A 26841-nucleotide genomic window follows, 5' to 3' on the forward strand; every position below is an offset into this window, starting at 1 on the left:
ATGGGTTTGCATGTCAATTTACCCAAATTTAAGCTTAGTGGCCGGCCATGCTATGAATGGAAACATGTCACAAACATGTTATGTTAGTGATGTATGTTAGGAAAAATAAAATAAGGAGTATGGGTAATAAAGAAATGGAAAAAAAGAGGAAAGAATGTGTGTGATTGTCTCCCCCTATTGCCGTGAGTGGAAGAAAAGAAAACAAAAAAAAAGTGTTCATCCTTTGGTTCATCCTTGGCCGAAAATTCTAAGGAAGAAGGAAGGAGTTCTTGCTTCATGTTTGGTTTGGAAGAGGATTAGGAGGAGGTTCGGCCATACTTGTATCTAGATTAAGGTATGTTGATGTTGTGCCATGAGATTCATGCATGTTTTTAGTTGCTAGCTTGAGTTCTAATTAGCCATGGTTCAAATCTTTGCTATGTCATGGGGATGATATTCGGCCAAGGTGGATTTTGTGTTAATGTCATTGCATGCTAAATGTGAAGCTTGTTAATGATACATGTGATGGTGGATTGATTAACTCTTGGATTTTCTTTTTAGCATTTTTGAGTGAGACATTAAGTTCTTTGTTTAACCATGATCAAAATTGAAATGGTAAGGTGTTGTGATGTATTCGGCCATGGTATATCCATAAGTATGATTTATGCTTATTGCATGGTAGGTAAGATTTGTGTTTTGGATTTATGTTTATGTTTGGTTATAATCAACCTTGTGATTCGGCTCTTACACATATATATATGTTTGCACATGATGTATTGGCATGACATATATAATATCTCAAGGTATATATTTTTATATGATGGTGTTTCGGTTATGGAGTAAATGATGGATGCGTATTGAGTTATAATATGTAATGCATTAGTTAGTAAAATGTATGCCATTTGTGTGTGGTATTAAGTATATAATTGGCCTCAACATAAACATGCATATTCGGCGACATGAATGAGTACATAGGTTGATGTGTTTGTTCGGCCATAGGTAAGCATATTGAAGGATTTATCTTGACTTAGAAAATTCGGCTAAGGAGAATACTAACTAATGTGTTGAGTTTGATTCATGATTCCGTACATATGTGACTTTGATGTCTAATGAATTATATATGGGCTAAGTACCTTGAGTTCCTCTTTTCGATGCTCAAATGATTAAATCAATTTATTTGTTAAATTAAGCTCAAGAGCAAAGAGGAACTAAATCCGATAAAGGGAAGGAAAAAGTGGTCGAATAGCCATCGAAATCGTTCGACAACATCCGAGGTAAGTTTTCGAGTAATGGAACTTAGATTATGATTTGATTAGATCATGTTTTAAGCAAATCAAAATCATGCTCTTTGTATGTGGCTATTGAGCCGAAATTGCAAGTGTGATAAGTGTCTTGTGTTTGAGCTTTGGTAATGAAAATGAAATACGGATGTGTCATGATTTATTGATAAATGTGCATGGTTATTCGAATGATGTCCGGGCTAAGTCCCGAAGGCTTTGTGCTAAGTGACTATATCCGGACTAAGATCCGAAGGCATTTGTGCGAGTTACTAATTCCGGGCTAAGCCCGAAGGCATTGGTGCGAGTTACTAAATCCGGGTTAAGTCCCGAAGGCATTTGTGCGAGTTACTATAACCGGGCTATGTCCCGAAGGCATTTGAACGAGTTGCTATATCCGGTTAAATTCCGAAGGTACGTGATTCGGGAATGAGCGATCTTGCTGTAAAAATTTCAGTTAATACGCTTGTAAAATCCCAAATGAGGTATGTTTCGTGTGTGCATTGGAATAGTTGATTCCCTTCGAATAATAGTCGCTCAGTAAATTTATGAGTTTCCGGCCTTGGCTAAGTTGATCTTTTGTGTGTGAATATAAGGGTTGGTAATGTGAAGTAATTATGATATTGAGAATTTGTGCATATGAAATTATCTGTTTAGTTATATGAATGCTATATTTCAGTTGTGCTTAAATTCTTTGCTCAAACTTACTAAGCACTAAATGTTTACTCCGTTTCTTTGATTCTCTGTTTTATAGATTTTGGTTCGTCGGCTATCGGACTCGGGAATTTTGAAGTCGAAGTCGCCCACACTATCAAAGCCCCTTTTGGTACACTTTTGGTTGAACTTTGAAATGACATGTATAGGACTACCCTTTTTGTTGTGGGTCATGGACCCTTTGGATTTGTATAATTTTGGATAGCCATGCGAAAATGGCTTATATATGTTTGAGCATAATGTTATAATCATTTGGTATGGATATGGTTATTGAGAGGTGTGGATATGCTTAACAAGGATTGGCCATGGGAATGGTTAATCACTATCATAATTTGTGCTATTTATGCTAAAAGGGCTAGTTGAATCATGGAAACTATGAAATAGGTAAAGTCTACCTTAAAGGCAGATGCTGACAGCAGCAGTGATGTAGATTTGGAAAATCACTAAAAATAGTAGGAATGGAATTAAATAGTGAATAAATTATGTAAACTAACCTTGATGAATCTATTTTCATAGGAAAGTAATGAAACAATCATATGAACAGTATGTTAAGAGATATTCAGGTTCTCGTGAGACAGGGCCAGAACGGTTTCTAGATTCCCTGTTCCGACTTTGAAAATTCATTATAAATTAACCAGAGATAATTAGAAGTCATGCCATATATGCATAGATTTCTTTTTGAGTCTAGTTTCTATAGAAAGAAACGGCATCAGTATTGAAGCCTTGTACAGGGAGATATACAAGTCGTAATACGAAAAGGTCAGTGTAGCTGATCCCTGTAACATGGGAGACTTTGACTAATAAACTGTACTAATTGGACCAAAAATTCTAGAAAAAAAATTTGTAGATGCATATATGAGTCTAGTTTCAGGAAAAAATCACGAAACTAATTTTTGAGTTGTGAAACTCAAGATATGATTTTTAAGGTGACAGTGACGCAGTTAGCCAGCTTGCCTGGAAAATTTAAAATCGATTGTGCAAAGAAGTGATTTAAGTCTGCAAACCCCTCATGTCCGACTCCGGCGACGGAGTCGGGTACGGGGTGTTACATTGACTGTACGTCAGAGTAAAAATTAAAAGGGGCAGTGTCTTTACTACGTGTTGAGGCCTACCAGTGGTGGCTCACTATGAGAGAAAGTACGCTAGCTGACCGTTTGACATGGGATTTCTTCAAAGCAGCCTTTTTAGGGAAGTATGTAGGTGCAAGTTATGTAGATGCTCGAAGGAAAGAATTTATAAATTTGACTCAGAGGAATAAAACCGTGGCGGAGTATGAGGCAAAGTTTCTACGGTTGAGTCGGTATGCACGCGGGATAGTCGCAACTGAATATGAACCTATGTGCAGTTTGAGAATGGCTTCCGGGACGAGTTACGTGTACTGATAGCCCCGCAGAGGGAGGGGGACTTTGCTGCCCTTGTGGAAAAAGTAAAAATTGCTGAGGAAAGAAAGCGCTCTGAGTGCCAAAACGCTGAGAAAGATAGGGGCAGAATTAAAAGGGATTTTTGACCCTCGGGTTCTTTTGGAAGGCATGTAAAGAGGGTCAGGTTTGATAGGCCAGTCCGAGCGATTCCTAGTATTGTTGCAGGATCGCAGCCTTGCACCGATTGTGGGAGAGCTCACTAGGGTGAGTGTTGGAAACTAACTGGGGCATGCTTTAGATGTGGGTCTATGGATCATTAGGTTAATAACTTTACTCAGGGGTTTACTCAGATGAAAGCTGCAGGATAGGGTCGTGTTCAGCCTGTGAAAGATGGTCAGTAGCCATCGAGAGGCCGAGGTTAGGCTAGAGGTGGAAACAGGTTTGGTCGAGGTTGTGAAGCACCAGGCAGAGGTGTTGGAAACACTAAGGTGAGACAGCCAACTTTGGTCTATGCTGCTCGTCGTCGAGAGGATGGGGATGCCCTTGACGTCATAACTGGTACGTTCCTGATCTATAATTTACCATACACTGCTTTAATTGATATTGGGTCTACACACTCGTATGTTGTGTGCACTGTGTTCGAGACTTTAGGTATTCAGTCTGAAAATATAGTTAGTTAAATGACTATGTTAAGTCCACTGGGGTAATCGGTTGGGGTGAGTAAGTTGTTCAGAGATGTGCCCTTAGAATTCTAAGGGGTGGTCTTTTCGGCAAATTTAATGGAACTGCCGTTTGGGGAATTTGATATTATATTGGGCATGGATTGACTAGTGAAACACTGTGCGAAATTGGATTGTGCTGCTAAGCGTATGGTGTTGAAGTCTACAGAAGATGAGGAGGTGACAGTGATAGAGGAGCGAAGAGATTATTTGTCTAATGTGATTTCTTTGTTAAGGTCCGAGAAGCTGGTTCGTAAAGGTTGCGAGGCTTTCCTAGCATATGTTATTATTTCCAATTCTAAAGGTCCTTCTATGGGAGATGTCAGAACCGTCAAAGATTTTTTAGATGTATTTCCTGAAGAGCTCTCGGGATTGCTTCCAGATCGTGAGGTTGAATTCGGTATTGAACTCCTACCTGGAATAGCTCCGGTGTCCATTGCCCTTTATAGGATGGCGCCGAAAGAGCTGGTGGAGCTAAAGGCTCAAATCCAGGAACTATTGGATCGAGGATTCATTCGATCGAATGTGTCTCAGTGGGGAGCACCGGTGTTGTTTGTGAAGAATAAGGATGGATCCATGCACATGTGCATTGATTATCGTCAATTGAACAAGCTGACTATCAAGAATAAGTACCCTTTACCGAGGATAGATGATCTGTTTGACCAGCTGCGAGGAGCTACAATTTTCTTTAAGATAGATCTTTGGTCTAGGTATCATCAGCTAAAGGTTAAGGAGGCTGACATGTATAAGACTGCGTTTAGAACTTGTTATGGTCATTACGAGTTCTTGGTGATGCCGTTTGGGTTGACGAATGCACCAGCAGCTTTCATGGATCTAATGAACTTAGTATTCTAGTCTTATTTGGACCGGTTCATAGTTGTGTTTATAGACGACATCTTGGTGTATTCAAGAACCGAGGAGGAGCATGATGCACATCTTCGTATTGTTTTGTAAGTTCTGAGGGAAAAGTAGCTTTATGCAAAGTTCAGCAAGTGTGAATTATGGCTGTGAAAAGTGACATTTCTGGGACATGTAGTGTCGGTAGAGGGAATTAGGGTGGATCCTTGAAAAATGAAAGCTGTAGTGGATTAGAAACCACCGAAGATGGTATCTGAGATTCGAAGCTTTATGGGTCTCGCTGGGTATTACAAACATTTTGTTGAAGGATTTTCATTGATTGCTGCACCTCTGACTAAGTTACTGCGTAGAGGGGTACCGTTTAATTGGACTGATAAGCAGCAAGAGAGTTTTGAAAAACTGAAGGATGTTATGACTAAGGCCCCTATTTTGATACAGCTAGAGTTTGGGAAGGAATTTACTGTTTACAGTGATGCGTCGCACATTGGCTTGGGTTGTACGTTGATGCAAGAGGGTAAGGTAGTTGCTTTTGTGTCTAGTTAGCTCAAGCCTCACAAGACAAATTACCCCACTCATGACTTGAAATTAGTTGTGGTGGTGTTTGCACTGAATATTTGGAGACATTACTTATACGATGAAAAGATGATTATTTACATAGATCATAAAAGCCTCAAATATCTTCTTACTCAAAAGGAGTTGAATCTTAGGCGGCGAAGATGGGTAGAGTTACTTAAGGACTACGATTGTTCAATTGAGTATCACCCTGGTAAAGCTAATGTGGTAGCTGACGCACTGAGTCGTAGGGTTGTATCTAATTTGAGAGAAATGTTTGCTCGTCTCAACCTGTTCGATGATGGTAGCTTGTTAGCTGAACTGCAAGTGAGACCGACCTGGATTGATCAAATTAAGGAGAAATAGTTGCTAGATGAGTCACTAGCTTCTCATTTTTGACAAGTTGAGAATGGTGAGACCATGAATTTTGGGCTAAATGAGAAAGAAGTATTATGCTTCCATAGAAGAGTATGTATGCCGAGGGATTTTGATCTAAGACAGTCTATACTGCAAGATGCATATAGTAGTCCATATGCTATACATCCTGGTGGAAACAAGTTATATCGAGATCTTCGTGAGCTGTACTGGTGGCCAGTGTTGAAACGCGAAGTTACTGAGTATGTGAGTAAGTGCCTGACATGCCAACAAGTTAAGGCTGAGATGAATTACCTTCTGTGTTACTACAACCAGTTAAAATTCCACTCTGGAAGTGGAAGAGGGTAACCATGGTTTTGTGAGTGGGCTACCCTTGACGCCGGCTAAGAAGGATTCGATATGGGTGATTGTGGACCGATTGACTAAATCTGCCCATTTTATACCGGTCTACACGGATTATTCATTATAGAAATTGGCCAAGTTGTATGTGGTTGAAATTGTGAGACTGCATGGTGTACCGATTTCTATCATATCTGACAGAGATCTAAGATTCACATCTCGGTTCTGGAAAAAGTTATACGAGGCTTTGGGTACAATGCTGGATTTCAGTAATGCGTTCCACCCTCAGACGGATGGGAAGTCAGAGAGGGTGATTCAGATACTGGAAGACATGTTAAGAGGTTGTGTAATTGATTTCAGAGGCATCTTGGAGGATTATTTGCCATTGGCAGATTTTGCTTATAACAACAGCTACCAGTCCAAAATTTAAATGGCACCGTTCGAGGCATTGTATGATCATAGGTGTCGTACTCCTACTTGTTGGATTGAGCTGGGTGAGCGGCGAGTTCTGGGGCCAGAATTAATTTCTGATACAGAAGATAAGGTGAAACTGATTCGAGACCAGTTAAAGGAAGCATCTGATAGGCAGAAGTCTTATGCAGACTTGAAGCGTAAAGAGATCGAGTATGCTGTGGGGGATTATGTCTTTCTCAAGGTCTCACCATGGAAGAAAATTTTGAGGTTTGGGCGGAAAGGCAAGCTTAGCCCTAGGTTTTTTGGACCTTACCGAATACTTAGGCGGGTGGGACCGGTCACTTATCAACTTGAGTTGCCTCTAGAGTTGGATAGGATTCTTGACGTGTTTCATGTTTCAATGATGAGGCGGTTCCGTTCTAATCCCTCACACATTATATCAGTTAAGGAGATCGAGGTTGGACCTGATTTGACTATCGAGGAGGAACCGGTGTAGATATTGGATCGTGATGTTAAAGTATTAAGAAAGAAATCTATTCCACTGGTCAAAGTGCTTTGGCGTAATCATGGTTCAGAGGAAGCCACGTGGGAGCTTGAAAAGGCAATGCGACAGCAATACCCTCACTTATTTTGAACAGGAAAATTTCAAGGCCGAAATTTCTTAAAGGGGGTAGAGTTGTAACACCCCGAATTTGGGCCTAGAAGTATTAGGCCTTGAGTATAGGTCCGTAGGGAGATTGTATATAAGTAGTTAATTATGCAAGGAAATGATATAACGGTGTATCTACTTCAGTAGTTAAGTGCTCTGTGAAGTGTCTGAGAAATCTTGGGTTCAAACCTGGGCTTTAGCAAAAATTTTGGTTTTAAGTGAATAAAACCCTGGATACTTGGATGATGGCCTTTTAAATTATTGTGTTAAGTAAATGACATAAGGAAGCATGTGGTCTAGTGGTTGTGGCATCATTAAGGTTACACGGGAGCTTGGGTTCAAGTCTTGGCTCTTGCAATTTATTTTGGTTTTTCTTTTAAAGGAACCTGGACTTTGGCCTATAGACCTTATAATTAATTGAGGATATTTTGTGACATAGAAAGAGCCTGTGGTGGAATGGCAAGGTGGCGTGTTGTGTAATTGTGAGGTCTGAGGTTCAAGTCCTGGGATACGCAGTAGAGTATTTATTTTACTATTTGAGCTATGTAGGAGGTGGAGTTGGACTAGAACTCTATGGTTGAAGTGGTCATAAAAAAAAAGAAAAATAAGGAATTTTCCTAGTGGTTGAAAGTAATCCCACATCGGGAAGCTAACATGAGCATTAGTGAGAAGCTGGTTTTAAATAGAGCGAACCAGATGTGGTTAAGACTCAATACAGGATGTGCCAAAGTTGGTGATCGTGGACTTCGGCGCATTCTCATAAACAGGTGTGTATTCATGCCCTTCTTTATTGGAAATCGACAAAAGCCGAAAAGCCGAAACTTCGGCATTTGAGGCCTCACGAGCGTGTGACCGCCGCTTGTGAGTTTACGCCGCTTGTGAGGTAAACTGAGCCTACAAACCATGGACGATAGACTATAGAGGCCGCCATAAGCGTTCTCGTGTACTGGGCTTTGATGGGCCAAATGGGCCCAATGGGCCTCGTGGGCTCGCTTGTGTAAATCTAACTGATAGGTGGGAAGTAGTTGGGCTTGTCATGTCATGTGCATGACATAGGCCGTTAAGGGCTTCGTTGGGCCAAAATGGGCCAAGAGGGCCCAATGGGCTCATGGGCCCCACACAGATTAAATCCACGATAAGTGATAAATTTTGGACTGGGCTATGTAAGTCACATAGCCATAGCTAAATTTGGGCTTTGTGGGCCCACTTGGGCCGAATAATGGGTCTTAGGCCCATTTACACCGTTAGGTCTGTTTAGGTTACTTGAGTCGCTTGAGGCAACTGTGGACCTTCCGAGAAGTCGATTATCTGTACCGAGACCCCAGAGGGTAAAATGACCAAAATACCTTTGAGGGATAAAAATTTCTATTCTACCCCTAATGGGTGGAAATGACTGTTATACCTTAGAGGTAGGTTAATTGATGAGTGTATGATATATGCATGACCCTATCTGAGTATGAAACATTGCATTTACGAAATATTATGACATGACATACTGCATTGGGGTTGGGATTCTGATTTAGAGGAAGTATTGTTCTGGAGGCTTTGCCACGTATTCTGATATTAGTGGCTAAGCCACGTTTACCGCTATTAGCAACTTTGCTGCATTACTATTAGCATCTACGCTGAGATATTAGTGAGTTGGTTTGGTGGGTCGATTTAATCCCCATATGGTGAGTTGGTCGGTACGGGTGGTGAGCAAGATTGATTGGGTTGGGTTGCATACCTGTATTGTGATTATACTATTTTGGGCATAGGCCCACACTGTTACTGCATAAGGTTTAGGCCCAGATTGTACTGTTAATAAATAGGGCTCAGATCTAGACCATTATTGTCTGCACTATTACTGTTGACCGAGAGGGGATTACATACTGAGTTTTCGTAAACTCACCCTTCTTTTAACTGTGCAGGTAATCCCCAGGCTTAGACAATTTATAGCCGCGAGGGACTTAGTGGTGGCCACACGTCCGTAGATTGGTTGTTAATAACTCAATTTATTTAAGCTTTCATATTTGGGTTTTAGTTATATAATAAGGCCATTTGGGGGTTTTTAACTTTTAATGGGCTTTTTATTTATTATATTAAACTGCTAGTCTAGGAAAACTCGAGTTTTCAAACTATTCACAATTTTCTAAAGAACACGAGCTTTAAACAACAAAGTTTTCAAAAGTGCTTCCATGATTTAAGTTGAATTAATATCCCAAAGGCAAATATTTTGAGCAAACGTATGTGACGAGATGATTTGCTAACCCCGTACAAAAGGTTTTACTTTTAGAAATAAACTTTTATCGACAACTTGATTTTTGAATGACGCTTTGATTCAACACACCAGATTCGACCGTAGCATCTAGGCCGGGTTTGGGGTGTTACACCTGCCAACTTTTTATAACTCAACTCTATCCAATTTAGAGGAATTTGACATTTATGACCACACAAGGCTTCGTAAAGTGCCATTTTGATACATGATTGGTAGTCGTTATTGTATACAGATTCAGCCAAAGGTAGAAATCTTTCCTAGCTTCCCTCGAATTTAATTACACAACATCATAACATATCTTTGAGTATTTGAATTAATAGCTCTGATTGGTCTTCAGTCTGGGGGGTGAAACGTTGTACTGAAGTTCAACCTTGTGCCTAAAGCTTCATTTAATTTGCCCCAAAAGCTAGAAGTAAATCTCAAATCCCGATTTGAAATGATAAAAAATGGCACTCCATGCAATCTCACAATTTCAACAGTATACAATTTAGCCAGTTTCTCCCGTGAATAATCAACTCTCATCAGAATAAAATGAGCAGACTTCGTTAATTTGTCAACTATCACCCAAATTGAGTCATTCTTTTTTGGAAATAACAACAATAGAATTACAAAATCCATAGTGACTCAATCCCACTTCCATTCAAGAATAAATACAAGTTGCAATAATCCTGAGTGAACTTGATGTTCTGCTTTTATTTGTTGGCACACCAAACACTTGGTTACGTATATGGGTATCTCCCTTTTCATGTTTGGCCAACAGTAGAACAACCTCAAGTCATTATACATTTTTTTGTCACCTGGATACACCGCATATGTACTATTGTGAGATTCATGGAGAATATCTCGTTTCAAACTTGTATCATTCGAAACCCACAATCTATTATAGAAGTATAACTCTTCTCACTACTTATGTTAAATTCACTGGTTTGCTCACTGATATGCCATAATTTGTTATATCAAATTAGGCTTCCTCATTATACTTAAGGATCTTTTCTGCGTAATTTCGTGTCTTTTGCTTAGTTTTTAGTAGTTTTAGGTTTTCAATTGAATAAGTGTAACTGCCTCGTTTTACTCATTTTGATACCCAAATTGGCCAACTGAACCATTAGGGGACATAACGTTCGATTGAGTGTTGTAGGTACTTGATGGAGGCCCAAAATTATGTAAAAACATAACCAAACAAAGGGGTATCACGTCATTGAAGCATGAAGGTCATGATGCCCACACAAGGACCTAGATGAAGACAACCTACAATGGTATCGCAACATCCACCTAGGGTATCGTGATATCCACTTGCCTTGGAGAACCTTATTCCAAGACTATCGATGGTGTCGCCATATCCTACTGGGGTGATGGAAATGTGCAAGTGTACACAATCATATCAAGTAATAAAATGACAAGTAAATGACAAGTTATTGTACCTACAAAGACTATGAAAGAAAAATATTTATGAAATGTGAATCAAACACTTTGGTGATGGGAAAAATATGTTGTTTTGAAGAAATGATTCAAAAACTAAAAATTAACTAAGTAATAAAAATAAAAAGTAAAAATTCTAATCTACGATTTCAAAAAGATGAGTTTTAATCAATATGACATAATTGTGTTAGATCAGTTACATTCCTTAACTTAGAATTACTAAACCTTTGTTCATATTGTTGCGAATATTTTCATGGCAACTTGGTAATTTGTTAACTATTGCAAATACATACTAAATTGACCAATCTCTTGAACATTTTTCAATGTCGATTCAAAAAGTTAATCAATCTTCATGAGCACATATAAGATAAAATGAGGTAATAATACATTTCTATATTGAAAAAGTTTAATCACAATAATCTTGCAAGTTATGCGAGGCTAATGTACCGTTTAATACCGTCACTAATTTAATCCTCAGCTACTTTAGAAGATTAAACCATCTTCAATTAAATATTTTGTCAATTAATTACAATTTCAAAGACATTTAATAATTAATTCATTCGTTACCTTACATTTTACAATGCAAGTATAACATAAGCCTGATTTTATTTAATTGAACAACTTACCAATACCTATAATAACACAAACATGATTTTAATAATTTAATTGGATAGGATGCAATCAATCTAAAATGAATTAAATTTAAAACATTTTAATTAGAACAAGAACAACAACACAACAATCATTCATATTCATAATCACAACATAAACAAGAAAATTAAAGAGAAAGGAACTAGGAAGCAAATCCAGTATTTCTCTGGAGCTAGACTAGTGTACTCCTCTTCTCCTCTGCCCATTTTATTGAGTCGAGGCATCTATGAAAAATTGAATGCTGCTATTACAAGGTGGAGGAATGCTCTTTTTCAAGAGGGAAATCGTCAAGGGAATGAAAAAGAAAAAAGGGAAAACAAAGAAGTGAATGGAGGAGAGAGAGTAAGAGAAAGAGAGAGATGTGTGAGAATGAATGGTATGTTGAATGACAAGGGAATAGACGTATTTATAGGTGTGAATGACTACTAAAAATAGGAAATAAATTTCAGCCATTCACTCTCCGCCAAACATGGTGCAAAGTTTGAATGTTTCAACTTTGCTATATTTAGCTTGAGGCAAAAATATAAAGGCACAAAAAGTGGAGGGGTTTGAATAGCATTTAGGGGAAGCTCAAGGGCTATTTTGAAAGCATAAAAATTAGAAAAAATCAGCTCATTGGATGAGCTATAGGGATGGTTTTGGGCTACCAATTTGCTTGGTGGATTAGTTTTCCATACTCAGCATACTAGGTCTCTTTCTACTTTAGGCTTGATATTAATTTTTAACCCAATGAATTTTGGATAAAATTAAATATAAAGTAAATAATATAATAATTATTTGGACCACCCTTGGCTGGAAAATAATTTAACCATGCTCTTGATTCACTTCATACAAAAATTACCCTAACGGTTCAAGCTTTTTGAGGTGTTTACTGAGCAAATTTTTACATTTTGTGTAAAACTATCAAAAATAAACCAATTTTGTGAAAATTTATTCTAAAAATAATTAAAATTCAATATGTTAATAATTTAAGTTTAAATTAATTATTTTATAATTAAATTATAAATTTCGACAAAAAATACTACGAAAATACATGAATTAGAGTTCAAAAGGTGCTAAAAAAGTTTATATATTTTTGTGTTTCCACACCCCAAACTTAATTCATTACTCATCTCAAGTAATGAACAAATAGAACAAGAAATTGATTGAAATCACCTTTTAAAAAGATATTTAAAACACATTTCCCTTACAAACATGAGTTTGGTGTAATTATGCTCAAGAACAAGAATTTTGAAATTATACAGCTCTAGTGTACATATTGTTCGAATTATTCTCAATCGTGATCATGATAACAAGAAGAGACTAAATGCTTATTAATAAAGATATGCTAATTCTTACCAATTAATTTTTATTCCCTTATTTAAGAGTAAACTGCAAACACTAAGTTTAACTTAAGTCTTCATATATTGAACTTAGCAATTTCTCTCCATTAATGTCGGCAGCACAGAAATCTGAATCGAAAGGTCTTTTAAATAGGATGTAACATGGCTGGGCTAGGGGTAGGTAAAAGATAGATAAATTTAAGTTAAAAACACTAGGCTTAGCTTGCGTTAGACCTTCAGAATAAGTACCTTCAATACTCCAACTCATTTTTCTTTCACATGCTCTTTTGTACATTTATTTCTTTTCAGTACGTATGTCTTTTTTTCATGAGCATTTTACTGTATGTACTACAAATTTTTTTGAGCATTTGGTACTTCTTTTCAACTCCCTCCAACTTATTTTAAGAGAATATTATGGATACACTGAGTCTAGTGTTTGAGACAATTTAGAGATAATTATGAGAGAAGTGATACTAAATATTGCAAAGGTTCAAATAAAATTAGGCCATATAGTCTTAAAGTTGGGTTTCAAGGGATAAATATTCATTAAGGTTGGCTTGAAAGACTTAAACGATCCAAACAAAAGTTTGCCTAAGTCATTTTCAAAATTCCATGCTTCCTAGGATTTCGCCTCAAGAAATTACTAAGTCAATTCTAGAGACTTAAACTTTCATGCATGTCTAGCTCTCCTAAAGAATTAACAATTTTATGGTATGATTTACAAACTTTATTAAGAGTAACATTATGTCATAATTTAGTTAACATAGCAATTATTGAGATAATAGAACTTTATTTATACTAGAAGTTAGCAAAATTAACAAAGATTCAAATTTTTTGAACAAAATATAACTTAATCATAATTATAAGAATAATGTATCTTTGAAACTTTTTTTCAATTTGAAGTCCCCCTACTTAAGATGAACAATGCCCCCATTGTTAAGAACAATACAGAGAATAAAAATATAGACGTGAATAGATACTGTACACCAAATAAGACCTTAGAAAAAGTAGGTGAATCAAGTTTGATCGCTTAAATACCAAGCTTTTCCTAAGTAAATCTAATCCTAGACATGTACATATATATTGCCACACTTCTTATTTTATAATTTGTTCCATTTTATTGATGATTTCCACCTCTTATTTTATTATGAGTGAAATAAAATCCTAAAAGAACCTAATCCTAGAAACTTTAAATATCCTAAGAAAGAAAATAAAGTAAAGTAAAGATCCCCCATTTTTATTTATTTGTAGATCCCTTAGAATCCAACTCATCTTTTTCTCCATTGTCCTTGTTTTTTCTTGAATCGCTTCATTCCCTCTTCAATATTGGACTCTATGGTTTAAATATAAAATCTAAAAACTAAAGCACAAAAATAAACGAGTCATGGAATATTTTAATAAAAGCGCTTCTCATTGAATCATCCCGTATTTTTTAGTATCTCCAATAAGCTTGTTGCTACCACTGCATATGTTTCATTAGGTCCATCAACTGTGATAGCTCATCATGAAGATATGGGCGAGGCAAATGAGTTCTGAATGTTGAGGTCACCATGACAGGTTCAGTCATTGGTTTAGTTGGTTTTGCTTTATCAGTGATTTCAACTGACTGTATTGGGTCGATCTCTGCAGGATCATCTTTTCTTCGAGATCCTCACTCGATTTAGCTCGTTGTTGCATAACAAAATCTCCTGCTACTTGGACAAGGTCCCAATCTGCGATTATGTCTTGGCTATAATTTGTTTTCTTTACGTTTGCAAGAATTTTAGCTTTCAAGCACAAAATTGTTATCGTAAAGGGAAAGTATGCTGGACCAGAACATTTAGTAGCACAATTTTAAATTTCTCTTAGAATAATTTTTCCCACATTAATGGTCTTTGCTGTTAAAATTGACTTTAACAAGACCATTCTCTCTAATGAAATTGTGGTCCCATGAGAAATAGGCATAAGGCTAAACTGAATGAATTAAATCCATACCTTCATTAGTGGTATCAAATATTCTTTGTGATAAGTGAGTTCCATGCTTTGATACAGTCCACCTAGAACCTGGGACTGCAAGTTCCTCAAGAATTTCTTGCAACTTTTCAGCCTCAATATTTTCCATTAAGGAAGAATATTCGTCATTTTCAAAATCAGGTTCATTAATAGTGTTTGAGTTTATTGGTCTCTTAATTCCTTGGACAGAAACTTCTATTAGTTCACTTGAGTTAAGTTCACATAAAATTCACGAACTAGCTTTTCATTTGCATTTGGTCTTTTCTCACAAAACACTTCCCAATTTAAAGCTTTAGTAACTTTTCTAATACTCCCATGAAATTAGTGTAATTGCTTTCTTTCAATGTAAAGCCTTTTTTTGAGAGCATTTGTTGATTTTTTAAAATGTTGTCGTGTTTCGCTTTGGCTTCTTCATAGTGGAATTTGTTTTGTGATTCTTCAACTTGGACAGAGGCACGAGTTCTTTTGTGAGGCATGATTAACCTAAACATAAGATGGAAATGAATATTTTCTCAAAAATTCAATTTTCATAAAATAATTCAAGAAATTGAGAAATTAAATAGTTAAATCAAATTTAAAATTTAAGAGAAAATTTTCTTACCACTTATGTACAAAAATTAAGAACTCAATAAAATAAGTAAAATGCAAAGCTAAATATGTCAATTTTAGGTTGGTTGGAGGGTAATTGGTTGGTGAATCTCAGAGGTGTAACGTTGATGGATTATGGCTTGAGGTTGTGGCAACTTGTGATGATGAGATGGTGCAAGGGTGCGCATAGGTTAAGGCAAGAAGAAACATGTGATGGGTCGGGGATAGCAACAGCTTGCAAGGGTTGGATTATGAACAGCACATGGAGCAGCAGTGAAGGAAGACACGTAAGTGCAGAAATGTAAGTTCGTGCATGCATAAAGGGGCAGCAATATTAGTAGTACGTAAGGCAGGACGCAGGGCTAGTGCGCGAGCAGGGGTAGGCATGAGTTGCAAAATGTGTGGGTTGAAGAGGCTGATGTGCGTGTGGGTTGATAGGCCAGAAAGTAGGAACGAGTGATGGTGTGCGTAACGTGCTGGTGGCTGCTAGTCGTGCTCAACTACTAGTGGGTGAGATTGGAGCTTGTGGTTGCTACTACTAGCAACTTGGGACGTGGCGTTTGAAGGGTGGAGGGTGCTAGGATTGATGGAAGAAAAGGTAAAGGTAGTGGTTGTAACGGCCCGATTTTGGACCTAGTTAGAACAGTGGTTTCAGAATCACAAATCCAAGGTTAGAGAAATTATTTTTAATATTATTTTATTTGATAAAGCATGATTAAATGAGTGCATGAAAATTTTGGTGGACTATTTTAGCAATTTCTTGCTTAATTTCAAAAAATGACTAAATCACATAAAAGGCAAAATTTGTGTTCTACTAATTAGAAGTGTCATATAACTAGAGAACCTTAAATTAGAGGTCCTTAATGTGAAAATAGGCCTTTAGGAGAGTGATGGCCGGCCATAGAGACAAGAAAATGAGAATGTCAAAGGTTAGGTGAGGTTTTGTTGACAAATTTGACTAGAAATGAAATAAAAAAATCACCTTTTCATCTTCCTCCTCTCCACCAAAAATATCAGCAAAAATAGGGGTTTTGGAAGCTTGAAATTTCAGCAACTTCTATCCCTTGCAAGTAAGTGATTTTGATGGTCATTTTTGTTGATTTTTGTGTTTTTGGAACCTTTATAGTTCAATCTAGCTAATGAGGGGACTATTTTGCAAAATGGTTGAAAGTCTAGGGTTTTACCATGAGAGTATTCATGTTGTTTACTAAATTTTTATAGAGGAAAATGAATCATGGTTGTTAAATAAACAACTTTTGTGAAGTGGTTTTCATGAAAACACTTAAAAAGATCATTTTGTGAAGTTAATAAAATAGGCTGCAAATGTGTAAAATAATTGGAATTGTGAGATGCTATAGACTTAAAGTAGTTTCGAGTAGGCTTGGTTAATGTGGAAATTCGATGAAAATTGTTTTACGAGCCTAAGCACAAAATCGTAATTTTATGAAAATCTAAGGGCAAAATGGTCATTTTTCCAAAATAAGAATTATGAAATGTCTTGATTGATATGATGATTAAATTAGTTAATTTTATCATTATAGATCAAGAAATACGAAATCCGGACCTAGATCGGGGGAAGACCAAGCTAGTAGACTAATTCAAACTAGTCGCCCATATTTTGTATACCGAGGTAAGTTACACGTAAATATCACAATTCTATTGTTATTATGCATTAAATAATTGATATTGCTGAAATGTTCGATCTTGTTACGAATAAGCATGATGAGATTTGATGTGGTAAAACTCCCGGTTGAACCATAGGAATAGATCAGATATCCATGCCGTGATACTAGCGATATGTGAGCTAGTATAAGACCATGTTTGGAACATGGCATCAGCATTGATATGAGAGCTAGTGTAAGAACATGTTTGAGACATAGCATAAGACCATGTTTGAGACATGACATCGGCCTCGATATGTGAGCCAGTGTAAGGCCATGTTTGGAACATGGCATCGGCATTTATATGAGAGCTAGTGTAAGACCATGTCTGGGACATGGCATCGGCCTTGACATGTAGGCAGGTGTAAGACCATGTTTGGAACATGGCATCGACACCGATATATGAGAGCCAGTGTAAGACCATGTTTGGGACATGGTATCGACATCTTACCCTTTTGTATGAGGCCTATCGGGTATCCATTTATTTTTCCAACTGGTTCAACGAGTAATTTAAAAATTATATTATGATTGAGAAAAGTTATGATTATATTGCAAGTGGTAAAGGTACCTACACGAAACTCATAAGAATGAGCTCGGGTTATGTATATGAATAGTAAGGATGAAAATGAGTAAGTTATGTCTATAGTCATTCGAGAATCTTGTGCAAGTGTATGATATGTTATGAGTATGATGTTACTTGGTAAAGCAATGTTAAATATTTACTTGTAACTTACTAAGCTTTATGCTTCCTTCCTCTCTTTTCCATTTTCTTATAGTGCCGCTAAGCTAGCTCGAGAATCAAGGGACGTCGGAGGCATTGATCACACTATGACCTAAGATTTTTGGTATAGTTAGTTTAAATGTTTTGAGCGTGGCATGTATAGGGACTTGGTCTTTTTGTTTAATGTCATGTTGGTTTAGCCAGAAGTGTTGGCTCATATGGATGTGATATTCATTTTGTATACGCTATCGATGTTCGCTAATATTGATTATTATTTAATGCATTTGATAAAAATTCTCATAGGTGTGTTTGTTGCATGGTTTGTGTTGATAAGTAGGAGATGTTGTATGTGATAGGAAATAGCTTGGAAACGATGTATGGATGTCTAGGTATTGGCTGATATGGTTATGTGTTTATGTGGTATTGGTGTTGTTTGATGTTTTTGTAGGTTGGTGTAAGTAAGGGTGATAAAAAGGCTTGGTAAATAGCCCTGTTTTTGTCCACACAGGTAGGCACATAGGCGTGTGTCTAGACTGTGTGTGACACACGGTTTGCCCCATGGGCGTGTAATCAGGCCGTGTGTCCCCTGCACCTAAATTTGGCAAAACAGAATACCCAGTAGTAGCCACACGGGTAGAGACACGGCCATGTGTCTCAACCGTGTGAAGGATACGGCCTAGCACACGGGCGTGTGCCTTGGCCGTGTGCCCCTAAATGGTTGATGACGTCAGAAATAGAATGCCAAGGTTTTTGTACACGGGTTGAGACACAAGCGTGTCGTGGCCGTATGAAGGACACGGGCAATGGACATGAGCATGTGTCAAGTAGTGTGAAAATCTCTATAGGTTCGAATCGAGAAATAAATCCGCACGGGTTAGGGACACGGGCGTGTCCCGATATGCTCAGGCCGTATGAGCCACACGAGCCTTCAACATGGCCGTGTTAAGAGGACACACAGACGTGCCATCCTCCCACATGGGCTTGTGCCCTTGTTTGCATTGAAATTGTTCAAAGTTTTCAAAAGTGTTTCGGTTTATTTCCAAACCGTTTCCAAAGTGTGTATGGGGCCTCGTAGGTTCATATTAGGGTCGTTAAGAGGAAGTGTGAAAGTTTTAAATTTGAGCAAAACTCTATGACCCGAAATTGTTTGTATGCATGTGTTGAAAGTCTCGTAATGCCTCGTACCCTGCCCCAGCTGGGACACGGGTAAGGGGTGTTACAAAGGTGATATTTAAAGTGTGAGTATGGGGAGTTCAACTCAAATTCTTAGAACAAATTAGTAGTAAAATATTTTAAGTCATAATGTCATATAAAGTAAATAACAATTAATATAATATAAAATATATTATTTTCTATTACTCTATTTATTAAAAATAAAAAAACTCTTAAATAAAATATCAAATAATTCTAATCCTATACAAAGTTTATACCAACTAATATATAATTATATAAAATATAATTATATATTAGTTATTATCGTCTTATTTATTAAAAAATAAAAACCTTTACTTTAGTTGTTTTAAAAATATTTACAGAAAAAGGCAACTAATTTCATTATTTACAAAAAGAACAACCAATTATTGTAAATTATTCAATTAAGTCCACGGATTTAAAGATTATTGAAAATTGAAATGTAAACTAGAATTTAGATTAAGATTGACCCTTTTATTTTGGAATTTAAAATTTTATTTTGGCACTTAGGAAATATTTTCTTAGAAGATTATGTTAAGATCAATTCCCAGGAAAGATTGGAAGGCTTACAAGTGGTCCCGCTTAAGTTTCAATCTCCTAGACAAAATTTATTTCAACATACTAATCAAGAAAATATAGCCTAAGTCATTTATTAAAAAGAAGAATAAAAATCTAAGTATCTGATAAAATGAATGAGATTTTATCCCGCTCAATTTTATCCCCCCAATAGTGTTTCAAGCACTGAGTGTTAACTCTGAAATTACCTCCCTTACTGTGAAGTTAAACAACCCCATATGCGATGTAACAACCCCATTTTAGCTAAATAGAAATAGTTGTTTCGGAACAACAAATTCGAGGTCAAAAAATTATTTTAATATTATTTTTGGTATTTACAGCATGTGAATATATATGTGTGAAAATTTCATAATATAATTTTATCGTTTAATAGCTCAATTTGAGAAAAATGACTAAATCGCGTAAAATGCAAAAGTTGCATTTCACTTGTTAAAAGTGCTTAATTGTCATGACTTATTAAATGAAAGGTTCTTAAGTTGTAATCAGACCATGATTAGTAGAATTTGACATAAATGTCCAACCACTAAATGTTTAGTTAATGTTTTAATTAAGGGTAAAATAGTAATTTAGTTATTAAAGTTAATTTAATTAAAAAAGCCAAAATTTGGATTATTTTCTTTCTTCTTGGCCAAATATACAAAGAAAATAAAGCTTTGGAGAGCATTTAGATTTCGGCACTAATCTAGCTTGATTAAGGTATGATTTGAGCTCAGTTTTTGATGATTTCTTCATTTTTGTGATCGTTGTTTTGAGTACTAGCTAGCCCATGCCTCAATTTTTGAAAGTGTTGATGATTTTGAAAGTTTCATTGATGAATTTATTTGCTCTTGAATATTTGATGATGAATTATTAAAGCTTGATGATAGATATCTATATTTTATAAAGTGATTTTTAGTGAAAATTCTTAAATAGGATTAAATTATGAAAAGTGTAAATTGAGGGGTTAAATTGTGAAATAAATGAAAAATATGGGCTGCTAGGGACCTATAGAGAATTTGGCTAAGCATGAGTTTTGTCAAATTTTGTGAATTTTGTGTATTTAAGAAATAGGGACTAAATTGAATAAATGTGTAATTTTAGGGGCTTAAGTGTAAAAATTCCCTACCATCTCTTCGTCCATTTTTTCTTCCTTCTCTTTCTTTCAAACTAGCCCATTATTTCCCTTCATTCACCCATTATTTCTTTCCTTTATCTCTACTTCTGCCGAAATACCGCAAAAGCCAAAATCAGTGAAGCTATGGGGTGCTAATTCTTTGTGACCAGCAACCTTTTCTTTCCTTTTCAATTGTTGGTGTTCAATTCCTTTACCTTTTAGGCATCCGGATTCAAGAGGAGAAAGACTGTGGTAAGTGCCCAAACTCTAAACGATTCCTAGAGTAACTGTTGGCCAAAAGCCGAAACCCTATAATTTAGGGAGATGGCCGAATATGGGTATAGGCTTTATGGGGTCCTCTTGTAATATTTTTTGTGGTCTATTTGGTGGAGGAGCAGCAAGGTGTAGTGTCGACTTGGGGTAGCTTGGATCTCTGGAGTGGCTAGACCTAGTCATCAATCGCGACAAAGGTAAGATTCCTAAGGCCATTATGGATGGTGGCCGAATGTGTAAGTATTAATATTAGATGATTTTTGGTTTAGTTCAATTATGGGAAGCTGATTATTAATGATGGATTATAGGAGAAATTGTGTAGGAGATCTCGTCGAGGAATATCGCCAAACAGGTGTGTAACGAACCCTTTATCATAAGCTTAAAGCGATAAATGTCGAAAAGCAGAAATGCTGAAATTCTGGCATTTCAAGGACTTATGAGCAAGCAAACACTCACTAGTTAGTTAGAATCGATGAGCTGATGATCAGGAACAATGGAAACGGTAAGAACGTGATTTTTGGCATTCACGGTAAGTTGGGCCTCGAGGGGCTGCAATAGGGCCCAATAGGCTTTCAGGCCCATTTGGGAAAAATTGGTAGAAAACGAAAATCTGTTAAATTACGTGTTAAGACTGTTAATACTGTTATGGATATAGGCTAAATGGGCCTAGATGGCAAAATCGGCTAAGTAGGGCCCATTAGGGGTTTTAGGCCCAATAACTCGATTTCGCTAAAAATGGGCCAGAATCACTGTTTGAACCCATGAATTGTTAGTAACCGTTAATGAACATGAAAACCTTAATTTTTGGTAAAATTACAAGATTACCCTTATAACATGAAAATGACCATTTTGCCCCTAGGTAAAAATGACCATTATACCCCTAGGGTTTAAATATGAATTTAATACATTGGATTTTGAAAAACATGGTATGTATGATATGCACATAACATGTATGATATGCACATGATATGTATGATATGCACATGCTGTATTCATAAATGCATTGGGTTGGGTTTTTATATGAATGGAGGAAGTGAAAAAGGGCTTATGCCCCAGTTATTAAAAGGCTTATGCCCCAGTTATTAAAGGGCTTATGCCCCAGTTATTAAAGGGCTTATGCCGCAGTTATTAAAAGGGCTTTTGCCCCAGTTATTAAAAGAGGCTAGGCCTCCAGTTATATGTTAAAGTAGCTATGCTGCCAGTGTAGTGTTATGGCGGGGTGGGTTGAGTTAATCCCCACCCCACATGGAGTGTTGGTTGGTCCGGATGGAGAGTAGCGGATGGTGGGTTGAGTAGTCTCCCCAAATGGGCTTGCATTCTCTCATTAACATTACATGTGATATTGAAATGGGCCTATGGGCCATACCGTTTACAGTAAAGGCTTTGGCCCAGTAATATTAAATATGAAAAGGCTTCGGCCTAGTGTTATGAAATATGAAATATGAAAAGGGCTATGGCCCAGTACATGTTGAGATTGGATTTGGGCTTAGGCCCAATAGGCTGTTATTATTTTGGACTCTGAAAGGGGCTTGTTGCACACTGAGTTTCCAAACTCACCCCCCCTTTCCATATCCTTACAGGTGAGCCTTGATGTGGGGACTTGGGCCGAAGGGGATTCAGAGTAGCCATGGTGATCGCCTTTGGGCTTTTAAATAAGCGTTGGTTTTCATTAAATTTCCTTTATTTATTATTTATTTCTGGGTTGTAATAAGGCCATTTTTAACTTTTCTTTTATTTCTTTTCGGGATTATTTTAATTTTAATAACTTTAAACCTGGTTGATAATTATTCAAATGGGCTAGACTTAGAACGTGTTTTCAAAACGATACTTGTTTTCAAAATAGCTCAACGCCGCGATTAATCAATTTATCAAAGAGGTCCACTTAAACATTTTTAAAACTCGATATAGCAAAGTGTGGCTATGGTTGTGGGCATGTCTAGGATTGGATCCAATCAAAGAGCTTGGCACTTAAGCAGCCTTCATGGCTCACCTCCTCTGTCTCGGATACCTACCTGGTGGCCAGCTTCGATACACTTCGTTAACTCAACAAAATATATGGTTTTTAAAACACTAACACGGAACGTGGGTTTTCAACTCCAATGTGGTACGTCAGATTCGGCCATAACGTCTGGGCCGAGTTTGGGGTGTTACATTTAGTGGTATCAGAGCCTAGGTTGCAACAACTCGACTGTGGATCGGGTTCAAAAAATTTTTCAAAAAAACTTAGGCCTAAGAAGGGTATTTTTGGAAATGGCTTTTGAAAATTCTTTTCAAAGATGCTTTACAGAATATACATGTTAAAATGGTCCAAGTTTTTCTGTTTTAAATCAAGAGTTCAAAATAAAGGGTGTTTTCAAATCAAAGTTTTCAAACTTCTATTTTCGGTGATCAAAAACATGGTTTTCAAGTTTTGGATTGGAGAAAGAGGTGGCGCACTGAATCCCCGGCACCAATCTGTAAGTATATTTTCTTTACGCTATATGATAATGATATGATATTATGAATAGTGCTGAGACTCTACTATGATACTGTAGATAGGGTAAAACTGTGAAACGGTAGAAATGAGACTGTAGCTAGACTACGACGATACGAAAGCAATTCTTGAACTGCCACATTTCCATAAGACATTTTCCTAATAAACAGTGGAACATTATACTAATTTCATAAAATTCATAAATCAGATAAGTCGATATGAGTACAAGAGGAGTTCGTGGATGAGGCCACGGACGTGGTCGCAGAAGGGTGCAAGCTGAATCTTCATCCTCAGGGAATAGGCCAGCTGAGGAGGCATCTGTGCCACCAACAACGGAGACTGGGTCTTGTGATTGGGCTGCGGGGGATGACGCTTTGTCCCAAGCCATGTTAAGGGTTTTAGAAAGAGTTGTTAGAGCTAGTACTGGGACAGTGAATAGGGGGTCTATATCGGAGCGACTCCGGGTCAACGGAGCAGAAGTGTTTAGGGGTGTATCTGGAGTAGCCCCAAATGTGGTAGGATATTGGCTAGAGGCAACAGAACGGATCATGGACGATCTAGACTGCTCAGTGGAGCAAAAGCTGAAAGGAGCTGTGTCACTGCTACGTGACGAGGCATACCGATGGTGGATCACCATAAGGGAGAGTACCCCAATTGAGCAAGTAACCTGGGAATTGTTCAAAACTGCTTTTAAAGGGAGGTATGTTGGAGAAAGCTATGTGGATGCTCGTCGGAAGGAATTCTTGAATCTGACTCAGGGTGATAAGACTGTAGCAGAGTATGAGGTAGAATTTTTGAGGCTGAGTCGATATGCTAGTGGGATTGTGGAAACTGAATATGAGCGCAGTGTCTGATTTAAGGATGGTCTCCGCGATGAGCTTAGGATATTGATAGCTCCACAGAGGGAGCGTGGTTTTGCTGCATTGGTAGAGAAGGCTAAGATAGCCGAGGAGGTAAAGCTGACTGTGCGACAGAATCGTGAGAAGGATCGACCCAGATTTAAGAGGGATTTTAGACCCTCAAGTGCCACAAATCGAAATGTTAAAAGAGCAAGGATGGAGGAACCGGTTCGAGCAGTTCCAGTAAATACTTATAGACCACAGGCTTGCAAGGACTGTGGTAAGGTGCATACGGGGGAGTGCTAGAAACGAACTGGAGCATGTTTTCGATGTGGGTCTAAGGAGCATAAGTTCAGAGAGTGTTCTCGGAGGACAGCTCAGAAGCTAGCTGCAGAGCAAAGGGATGTCCAACCACGGCGAGGAGGACCACCACCACAGAGGGGTCGTAGGCAAGGTAGAGGTGGCAATGGTAATGGACGAGGATGTGGGGCACCTGTAAGGGGTGCTGGACACGCTGAAGCTCGACAACCAGCATTGGTTTATGCTGCACGATGTCGTGAGGAGGGTGACGCTCCTGATGTTGTAACTGGTACGTTCTTCATTCATAGCATGCCTTACACTGGTTTGATTGATGTGGGTTCCACTCACTCGTATGTAGCTTGTGATGTATCTGAGGCTTTGGATGTGCTTCCTGAGGAGACTGTGAGTGGGGTATCGGTGATAAGTCCATTGGGACATTCGGTTAAGGTAGATAAACTTTTTAGGGCGATACCATTAGTGACACAAGATCAAGTATTTGAAGGAGATTTGATGGAGTTTCTATTTGGGGATTTTGATCTTATCTTGGGAATGGACTGGTTAGCTAAGCACGAGGTGACGTTGGATTGTGCTGCAAAGAGGATGGTACTACTAACTGCTGAAGATGAGGAGATAATGGTCATAGGGGAACGAAGGGATTATTTTTCCAATGTTGTTTCGGCTTTAAGAGCTGAGAAGTTGATTCGGAAAGGCTGTGAGGCGTACTTGGCCCCTGTAAGTCAAACTGGACTTGAGGAGATAACGGTAGAGTCGATTAGACTATTAAGGAATTTCAGGATGTATTCCCAGATGAAATTCCTGGATTACCCCTAAGCAGAGAAGTCGAGTTTGGAATCGACTTATTACCTGGAACAGCTCCTGTGTCCATTGCACCTTATAGGATGGCACCAAAGGAATTGGTGGAATTGAAAGCTCAGATACAGGAACTGTTGGATAGAGGGTTTATAAGACCAAGTGTTTCCCCGTAGGGCGCACCGGTACTATTTGTAAAGAAGAAAGATGGGACTATGCGTATGTGTATTGACTATCGGCAGTTGAATAAACTGACTATCAAAAACAAGTACCCGTTACCAAGAATCAACGATCTGTTCGACCAATTAAAAGGAGCCTCGGTATTTTCTAAGATCGACCTTCGGTCAGGGTATCATCAATTAAGAGTTAAAAAGGGGGATATTTATAAGACGGCATTCAAGACTCGATACGGTCATTACGAGTTTCTGGTAATGCCGTTTGGACTGACTAATGCACCGGCGACATTCATGGATTTGATGAATCGGGTGTTCCAACCATACTTGGATTGGTTCGTAGTTGTTTTTATTGACGATATCTTAGTGTATTCGGAAACGGAAGAGAAGCATGATGAGCATCTTCGTGTAGTGCTGCAAGTGTTGAGGGAAAAGCAACTTTATACAAAGTTTAGTAAGTGGGAGTTTTGGCTGAAAGAAGTTACCTTCTTGGGGCATGTTGTGTCTGCCGAGGGGATCAAGGTGGACCCTCGAAAGATTGAAGCAATTTTGGAATGGAAGCCACCGAGGTCGGTAACAGAGATCCGAAGTTTTCTGGGGTTGGCAGGTTATTATCAGAGATTCGTGGAAGGATTTTCTGTGTTGGCAGCACCGTTAACGAAACTTATAGGGAAGGGAGCACCTTTTTTTTGGACAAATAAGCAGCAAGAGGCTTTTGAGAAGTTGAAGAAGGTTTTGACGGAAGCGCCAGTGTTGATTCAGCCAGAGTCTGGTAAGGATTTCACTTGTACAGCGATGCGTCACGTGTAGGTTTGGGCTGCGTGTTGATGCAAGAGGGTAAAATGGTCGCTTATGCTTCACGACAGCTTAAGCCGCACGAGGTGAACTACCCTACGCATGACTTGGAATTGGCAGCAGTAATCTTTGCACTTAAGATATGGAGGCATTACTTGTATGGGGAGAAATGCATCATCTATATGGATCACAAGAGTCTTAAGTACTTGCTGACTCAAAAGGAGCTGAATCTTAGGCAGCGAAGGTGGATAGAGTTGTTAAAGGACTATGATTGTTCGATTGAGTACCATCCAGGTAAGGCGAATGTCGTGGCTGATGCACTAAGTCGAATGGCTGTGGCAGAATTAAAGGCGATGTTTGCTCGTCTAAGTTTGTATGACGACAGAAGTTTATTGGTGGAGTTGTAAGTAAGACCGACTTGGGTAGAACAGGTTAAGAAGCAGCAGTTGGAGGACGAGTCATTGGTTTCT

This window comes from Gossypium hirsutum, chromosome A08, assembly GCF_007990345.1.
Source record: "Gossypium hirsutum isolate 1008001.06 chromosome A08, Gossypium_hirsutum_v2.1, whole genome shotgun sequence".
Classification (NCBI taxonomy): domain Eukaryota; kingdom Viridiplantae; phylum Streptophyta; class Magnoliopsida; order Malvales; family Malvaceae; genus Gossypium; species Gossypium hirsutum.